General features: G+C 43.6%; 1 pseudogene across 1 annotated transcript; it reads right to left on the bottom strand.

Moving 5' to 3' along the window:
• Nucleotides 1-572: 572 nt before the first annotated feature.
• Nucleotides 573-2,614, bottom strand: LOC306652247 (BEN domain-containing protein 3-like; annotated as a pseudogene). Its single transcript has 2 exons — nucleotides 1,678-2,614; nucleotides 573-1,646 (listed from the first exon to the last, which is right to left on the bottom strand). The product of its transcript is annotated as a BEN domain-containing protein 3-like (transcript).
• Nucleotides 2,615-8,788: the final 6,174 nt, after the last annotated feature.

Here is an 8,788-nt window from a genome sequence, read left to right as displayed (position 1 = left end):
TTACCCATCATGCACAAACATGGCACTTCTAAAAAATCATAAATCTCTGATACCATCTTTTAAAATCCCAGCAATTGAAGTTATCTTACAGTACTTCATCTCACATACTTAAAAAGATTTTCTAAGTAAATTGGCCCCCAAAGAGCCCAATGATTTTTTTTAAAAAGGGTTTCATTTTAATTTAAAAAAGAAGGAACAGTTAAAAATGGAAGTTGTAAAATGTGGGGAGAGGAACAGAAGCTGCTTAATTTGCATTTTGGATTGTGAGTGGTGGAGGAGGGCACAGAAAGTAGAGAGGACCTATTCCTCTAGTCTGGCTGCTCACAGCCTGGCTCCCCCCAAACTCCAGCTGTGCCACCAGGGAATACAGGATGGTCAAGAGACCAAATTTAAGGCTGCTTTCTCATGGGTGGGTGGGTGAGTGTCTATGTGTGCAAATGTAGGAAGCCACTCCCCACTGACATAAGGTACCTGCCTGTGGATACCATACACATGCTCCAAAGTGACTCAGTCCCATGGGTGCCCATCACTAGGCCTTTCATGACCCCAAGTCTCTGGCAGCCCATGGGCTGTCACTTCTCCACTTTCTTGGCTTCCTTGAGGATGTCACACTTTTTCCTGTTGGGGCAGCAGACACTGCTCATTGATGCTGGGGATATATTCATAGTGCCACACCTTCTCCATCTTCTCCATGGGATACATGGCCTCCACATAATGGCGGGTGAGACGCAGTTGCATGGGGTCCAGCTGCTTCTTGTTGCAAGCCCCAGAATGGTTGTACTGCAGCTGTAGGTTCTTGGCAGTGAAAAGTTCACCAAGAGCCTGATGAGGAGCCAGGCTGCAAAGTTGTCCACGGAGAGGATTTGCTGCACGATCTCACGTACCTCCTTGTCCAACAGCAGGTAGAGGGAAGCCACTGGAAAGTTGGGTGAGGGGACCAGCTCCTCTAGGGGGATTTTGCAGAAGTCCTTGCTGCTCCTTTCAGGGGGCAAAGGAGGCCCCTCAAACTCCTCTCGGAACCTCTCGGGGTTGAGTGCATAGCTCGACAGTTCTCTGCACTTAGGGCCTCTCACATGGATCTTGCGCTGCTGCTGGTAGGAGCACCTCTGCTCTGTGTCCTGGCGCCTGCAGTGCTCATCCAGCTTGCCCATGAACTCCAGAGTCCAGACGCAGTCGTTTTGGGCCCGAGGGTAGAGCAACTGCACATAGTGGTGGATCAGCTTGATGCGGGCAGGGTCCAGCAGCTTCTTGTCCAGTGAACCGCTGCAGTTGTACTGCTTGCACAGGTTCTCATGGGTGAAGAGCTCTGGGAAGAGGTGCACCTGCAGGCAGGAGGTGAAGTTGCAGATGGACAGGCTGCTCTCATAGATGCTGCGCAGCTGCTCCTTGCTGAGCAGACAGTCGGTGCCTAGCACCTGTAAGTCAGGCTGCGGGATCTCCAGCTTGTCAAAGTCAATGGGCACTAGCCAGATCTTCTTGGAGCGCCTGCCTGGCCTCTTGCCCTCAAAGCTGTCCTCCACCTTGACCACGGACAGGTTATCTGGCAGGCTGGAGGAGTCATAGCAGTCGTCCCTTGGTGTCTCACCCTCGCTGCCGCCCTCCAGCCCCAGGCCCTCCTGCTCGTCATTGATGTGCTGGGTGCACTGCTGCCAAGATGTCCTTCACTGAGGGGTAGTAGACCTCCACGTAGTTGCAGATGAGCTGCAGGTGCAGTGACTCCAGCTTCTGCTTGGCCACAAAGCCACAAGCACTGCAGCTGTGGGAGAAGTCCACAATGCTGAAGAGCTCAGGGAAGCGCTGTACCAGCAGCAGCAGGCCAGGTCACCGTCTGACAGGCTCTGGTCCATGATCTGCTTGAGCTCAGTGGCAGCGAGCTGGTACTCCAGGAGCGGCTGGAATTGGGCCAAGAGCTCAGAGGGGCTCACCTCCTTCTTGATGTGGCTCACTTCCAGGGAGAGCAAATCTACCTTGCTGTGCAGCCGGACATGTTAGAAGTGAGAGTGTTGAGCATGCAGAACATCTTCTGGATCACAAAGTAGATGCTGGGGTTGCCATCAGTGGTTGCTCCTGATGCACCGCCACAGTCCTGCTTCTGAGGGTCGTCCAGGAGGTGCAGAGGGGAGGGACTGTTGCTGGCATTGACCTTCTCGAAGAGCTCATAGGTGTTGAGCAGGTACCCCATGGGAGGGTTCTTCTTCTCCATGATCTTGTGCGAGATGCCATAGAGAGGCTTCTTGTATGAAGGGGCGTGGCATCATTGCAGGACTCCTCCTCCCCCAGTCACAAGGAGCCCTACATTCCTGTCCCTGCCAGCCTGTTCTCCATTTCCCTGGAAGGGCAAGCTGTTTTCTCGGTTCCACATGCCTGCAAGAAGTGCCTCAGGTATCAGCCACCTCCGCTTCACGCTGGGGATAGAATCTGGCTGGCCCTAGCTGCTTGGCTGCTTTCGTTTGCTGGAATCCTGGAGGGCAGTAAAGACGCTGTCCAGAGGGTGCTTCTCTGAAGGCCTGGGATTCAATGAGCAGTCCAGGGCAGCATCTTCAGCCTCTGTCTCCACCTTCACAGTGTTATTTTTTAGAACTTCTACATCTTCACCGAATTCAGCTGAGTTCATCTTCTATTCCACTGGGACACAAGTTCTGTACTTTGTGGAATGGGCCATGTGCGGGAGGAGCGAAGGGGGCCGGGAGTGGGGGCTGCCCGCGCGGAGGGCCTGGCCCCGGGGGCCCTCGGAGTTGCTGGGGGCGGGCACTGTGTATTATCCCCTCTGTGTGTGTGTGTGTCTGTGCGCTGCGCTTTCGCGTGAGGTTATGGGACTCCGTGTGTCATTTCCGCACAAGGACACAAGTCCCAGCAGCAGTGGAACCACAACCCTTCAGCCCCCACCCCCGGCCCGCCCCTCCCCCTCAGCAGGGCACTTGCCTGACCAGCGGTGGCGCTTGGGCATGAAGGACTTTGGCAGGGAGCTGGGGCGCGCACCGCCGCGCTGCTCCACTTGGGCCAGCAGGAGCTGCCCGGGCGGGTGGCGGCGGCCCCGCACCCAGGGCGCGCCGGACCGGCGCTAGTGAACAATGTCCCTTGCACACCGTGTGCTCTCCTCGCGTGAGTCATTTCTCTAAAACGTGGTCTCAGACTCGACAGTTTGGCCCAAAATGTCTCCTTCTACTTTTTTCACCCGCGGGATGACGACAGTAGGAAACGTTTTCATGCTCCTGCCCGCACCTCGCCCGAATTTTTTGCATTTTGGCCATGGCTCTGTACACCCTGCGGTTCTTCTCGCGCCACGTCCAGCACAAAGACATCTGGGCGAAGTGCCCTCTCTGGCCCTGTGGAGCAGGCATGGAGTCAGCCCTAGGGATATTCTTGCAACATCCTTTGTAAACACGTGCATTCACTTTCCTTGATTATATTCCTAGAAATGGAAGTGGTGAGAGTTGTCTGGCACAGTTTAACTTCAGTGAGCACTAAAATAAAATAGTAACTTGATTTGTAAAACAGTGAGCAAGTTTACCACCTCCCAACTTGTATCATGCTCTAGTTGCTATCAAAAACCTTTCTAATATTATTTGCTAGTGTTAGATTTTGTGAAATTGTACTCATATTGGTAGATTTTGAAATGGTATAGAGGTTAAAATGTACATTTCTTTGATAAGCAATGAAATTGAGTAATGTCTCATATGTGTTTTCACTAACTTTTTGTATATTTTTTCCTTAGGAATGGCAAGTGTTCCAATCAAAACATACCACATTTATGCTTTTCTCCACTTTTGGTAGTTCTTTATATATCTTAAAAATAAAGTTTTTGCAAATGTACAAGTCAGGGGTCTTCAGAGAAACAGAGCACACATACATCCATTTACATACATATACATATAGGTATATAATATATATAACTCTAATATAGTTGTACAGTAGAATATTAGATTGGACCACAAGGTCACATAGGCTGAAATGTTCCCCAATGGCTGTTTCCATGTAAAAAACCAAGGAAACTAGTAGTCGCTCAGTACAAGAAGGTAGAAATCTCAGATGGAGAGAGGAGAGAGAGACAGAGAGAGAGAGAGAGGGAGAGGGAGAGAAAGAAAGAGAGACACACACAACAAAATCACACAATATGCTAATGTGCTCCCCTGTTTGAGTTCTTAGACCTGAAATCCCCCAAAGTTGCACTGGTGCAAGTTCACATTGCAAAGCAAAGGAAACTGGAGTTTGGCACCCATAGGGAGCAGTGGACAAGTGGACCAGTGCGCTGGTTGAGTGGGGAAATGGAGACAGAAGAGACAATAGTTTCTCCTATTCTTTTGCTCACAGTCAGGCTGGGTCTTCTTGACTTCCCTGGCCCAATGCCAAAAATTTCTTGAAACACACTCACAGACACACCCAGAAGTGTTCTTTACCAATGCTGTAAGCATCCTACAATCCAGTCGAGGCGACACCAACAATTGACCATCACAGTCAGGAATATGCACTGTATTATCTTCTCCCAATCTGCGTCTTGCCAATTTGCTTTCTATTTTTAAAGTTTAATATGTTTTGTTGACAAACAAATTGAAAGCTTTCCATTTTCAGGTTCTGTATCTTTGGTGCCAACCAATCATAGATTGAACATATTTCAGAAAACAACTTATCTGCACTGAAGATTTACAGACTTTTTTCTTGAGGTTATTCTATAAACAATATATTAGAATCGTTATTTACATAAAGAGTTGATTTAAAGCATAAATCATAGAGGATAAAACTTCCTCCATCAGGCTAATTAGTCCATCAGCTTTAAATTCACTCTACAGAAAGTCCCCAAACACATACAGCTTGTGAACAACTTTGCTAGAATAACCTCTAGTTCAAATTGCACCTCCAGTCCAATTTCCAATAGAATCTTCCTCCTCTGAAAACTCAGTAGCCCAGTCTTTATTGTCCACAATTCTATTGTCATTCTGGTCTATGGGTTTTGCTCACAATAATCTAAACCTGTTCCAACTTGCATCTCTAAACTTTTCAAAATTCTTCCCATGAGTTCCAAAAAAATCCCCAAAAAATCTGAAACACATGGTCAGGTTAGTCACAGCAACCACCCTACTTCTTGGTACCATTTTCTGTTTTAGTAAACTTTTTCATTGCTGTGACCAAAATAACAAACAAGACAACATAGAGAAGGAAGTGTATGTTTTGGCTCATGGATTGAGATGTCTCAGTCCGTAGATGGCTGACTCCATAGTCTTGAGCCTGAGCTGAGGCAGGACATTGTGGTAGAAGGTTGTGGAGGAGGACAGCAGCTCAGGCTGTGGCAATGAGGAAGCAGAGGAAGCTCCTCTAACCAGGGGCAAACTATAAACCCAAAAGGCACACACCTAAGTGACCTACATTCTTCAACCACAACTTACCTAACTACAGTTACCACAATTTGATCTGTTTGAGTGAATTCATTCACTGACTAGGCTAAAGCTTTCATAACCAAATCATTCACCTCTAAACTTTCTTTCATTGTCTCACACATGAGCTTTTGGGTGATACCTCATATCTAAACTGTAACAGTGACATTGAGTACCTATTCAAATATTTGGTAACCACTTTTCCATCTTCTTTGGAAAAATGTCTCTTCAGATCTTTGGCCCATTTTTAATCACAATTTTTGTTTTTGTTTTTGATTTTTTCTGTTGTGTGAAATACTTAGATATCTTGGATATTAACCACCACTAGAATAATTTTTTGCAAATATATTTTCATTCTGTAAGTTTTCTCTTTCTTTTGTTATTTCCGTTGCTGTACAGAATTTTTAGTCCCACTTGTTTGTTTTTGTTGCCTGTACTTTTGGTGTAACACAGGAAAGATATTGATGAAATGAATGACAAGGACCACCCCCCATATTTTCTTTTAGGTTTTACAGTGTCAAATCTTATATTTAACTCTCTAATAAATTTGAGCTAAATTTTGTATATAGTGTAGGATAAGGGTCCAGTTTCATTCTTTGCATGTGTGTATCCATTTTTCCCAACATTACTTATTGATGAGATTTTCTTCCCCATTCTTTTTCTCAGGGCTTTTGTGAAAGACTGGTTGACCATATATGTGTGGTTTCATTTCCACATTATCTATGAAGTACTCCTGGTCTATATATCAGGCTGTTTTTCTCAGTACTGTAGGATTTCCATTAGTATAATTTTGCAATACAGTTTGAAATCAGGAAATATGATACCACCAGATTGTTTTTCTTTCCTGAGATTGCTTTGACTCTTCATGGTCTTTTGTGAATCCTCAGAAATATTGCATCAAAAATACCACTGGGCTTTTTGATAGGGAGTGAATTGAATCTCTATCTTACTTTGTGAAGTGTGGTTATGTTTCAATTCATGAACATGGGATATCCAGTTATTTTTTTTCTTCTATACTTTCTTTAAGTCTAATATATCAATGTTTTCCTCCTGTTATGGTTGTGCATGTCTGTTTCCTGTTTAAAACTGCCTCCTTTAGGCTTGAAGTTATCTTTCTCAGCTTCCTATAGAAGCTGCATTATTTTAGCTCGTAACTGTAGACTGTGATCCTCCACTAATTCATGTTTGATGATAAGATATGTATGAGAAATTTGATCTAAAGTCCATTTAATTTCATTTTCATATGCAATGGCTCTTTGCAAATTATTGAAAAAATGAAAAAAAAATCCACCTCATGACCTTGTTTACTACCTTGCTTAAAAATGAGGTGACTGTGTATGTGGGTCCTTATGTACTCTCACATCTTTTTTGGTATACCCACTGTAGTTGCACCTATAGTGCACTCTTAGAAAGATCTATAGGTGTTCTTTTTTTCTTTTCTGCTGTGCTGGGAAACAAACCCAGTCACTGTGCATTCTGGGCAAATGTTCTTAAATGTTCTACCACTGAGATATTTTCTATAATAGGTTTTAATATAGGATATTACTAGTATTCTTTCCTCTTTGCATTTTTGGCATCTTACCAGGTCCTTTGAATTTCCTAATATATTCTATCATCAGTTCATCAATTTTAGTGAATCATTTGTGGATTTTGAATTGATCGATTTGATTGGTGTGTGTGTGTGTGTGTGTGTGTGTGTCTAAATTTTGGAAAAAATGAAATCTTTATAATATCAAGTTTTCTACTCTATGAACATGATAAAGTGTGTATATAAATTTTCTTTAATTCACTGTATTACACTGAGTCTAGAGACTTTGGAAAATTATTACTTGTAGAGATGTTTCAGTTAGGTTTTAAGAATGTATGTTGAAAATTTTGTTATTAGTATATAAAGATGTTTTACTTCTTTTTTTTTTCAAAATGTGTGCCTTTTGTATCTTTGTTTTGTCTTGTGGAATTTACTGGGACCTCCACTACAATAAAAAAATCAAAGTGGACACTCTTAAAAGTCAACCTAAAGGATAAAATACTAAATATTTTCTCACTGAATTGGATGCTTGCTGACACCTTACCAGGAGAGTAAACAGAGCTTTCCATGACTGTTAAGGTGAGAGGACCTGAGTGTGTGTTGGTGAATGTGTTGTGCACTCTACTGAGTTTTATGGAGAATGATCCAAGGAATAGGTTTCTGTGGGCATGGAGAGTGCTGCTGTCTGTCTTCATGGATTTGCTGCTCATCTGTGTAGGCGTGGCTGTCCAGGGAGCAACACTACTAAGCCTGTTTGAAAGTTGGTCTTTAGAAACTTTCAAAGAATAAGGTTGCTTTAGGGACCTTGGGATATATTGCTAAGCAAGGGAAAAGAATGTGGAAGAAAATTTTGTGATCAAAGGTTCATTTCAAGCAGATACAATCATGACCAGGTGAAATGACTAGACCCTTTAGGGATAGAGAAAGAAATGGGCCAATCCTCTATTTCATCTCAAACAGGTTTGCACTACACTAAATACCTTCTGGCTGAGTCTAGGTGTTTGGTGAAGCAGGAGGGCAGGAGGATTTAACTCTGAACACAGGTGGAAAATTCTATACTAAGGTTGAGACAAGGGTCTTTTCTGACATGACCAAACTCAGTGCCTCACATGTGGTAGGCTAGTGCTCTACCACTGAGCTACAATCCCAGCCCCTCAATGCAATTTTCATCAAAATCCCAATGGCATTCTTAAAAAAAAATACAGAAAAGGTAATTTTAACTGGGCCCCAGGTGAGGCAGCTCATCATGGCAATGTGGGCCCAGAGGAAGAAAAATGCTCAGCTCCTGATGGAATCAGGGGAGGTGATTCACTGGGAGTGGGTCCTAGAAGAGTTATCCTTCCCTGAAACCCCTTTGCTCACCCAAAGGAAATTAAATAAGTATGCAGAAGAGATATCTGCTCTCGCACATTTTTTGCAGCTTTATTCCCAACAGTCATGACATGGAAATATCCTAAATTTTCATTGACAAATGAATAGATTTTTAAAAATGGGGCTTCCCAATCTCAAAAATCCAAAAGATGAATGTTCTCACTGATAAGCGGATGATGACACTTAATGGGGTTGGGAGTGGGACAAGAATGGAGGAAGGAGGGACTGTATAGAGGGAAAAGAGAGGTGGGAGGGGTGGGGGAGAAGGAAAAAAATAATGGAATGAATCAAACATCATTACTCTATGTAAATTTATGAATATGCAAGTGGTATGCTGTTACAAACTGAAACAACATGTATCCCATTTGTTTACAATAAAAATAAATTTAAAAAAATACATAAATAAATAAATAAATTTTTTAAATGAAAGAAAAAAATATTTTCTTGCATTTACATTACTTTAAAATAATTGTAAATTCAGAAGCTGTACAAATAGCAGAGATCCTGGACCCTCCCTTCC

This window comes from Sciurus vulgaris (genome assembly GCF_902686455.1).
Source record: "Sciurus vulgaris genome assembly, contig: HiC_scaffold_155_arrow_ctg1, whole genome shotgun sequence".
NCBI lineage: Eukaryota > Metazoa > Chordata > Mammalia > Rodentia > Sciuridae > Sciurus > Sciurus vulgaris.
This window is presented reverse-complemented; position numbering and strand designations above follow the sequence as displayed.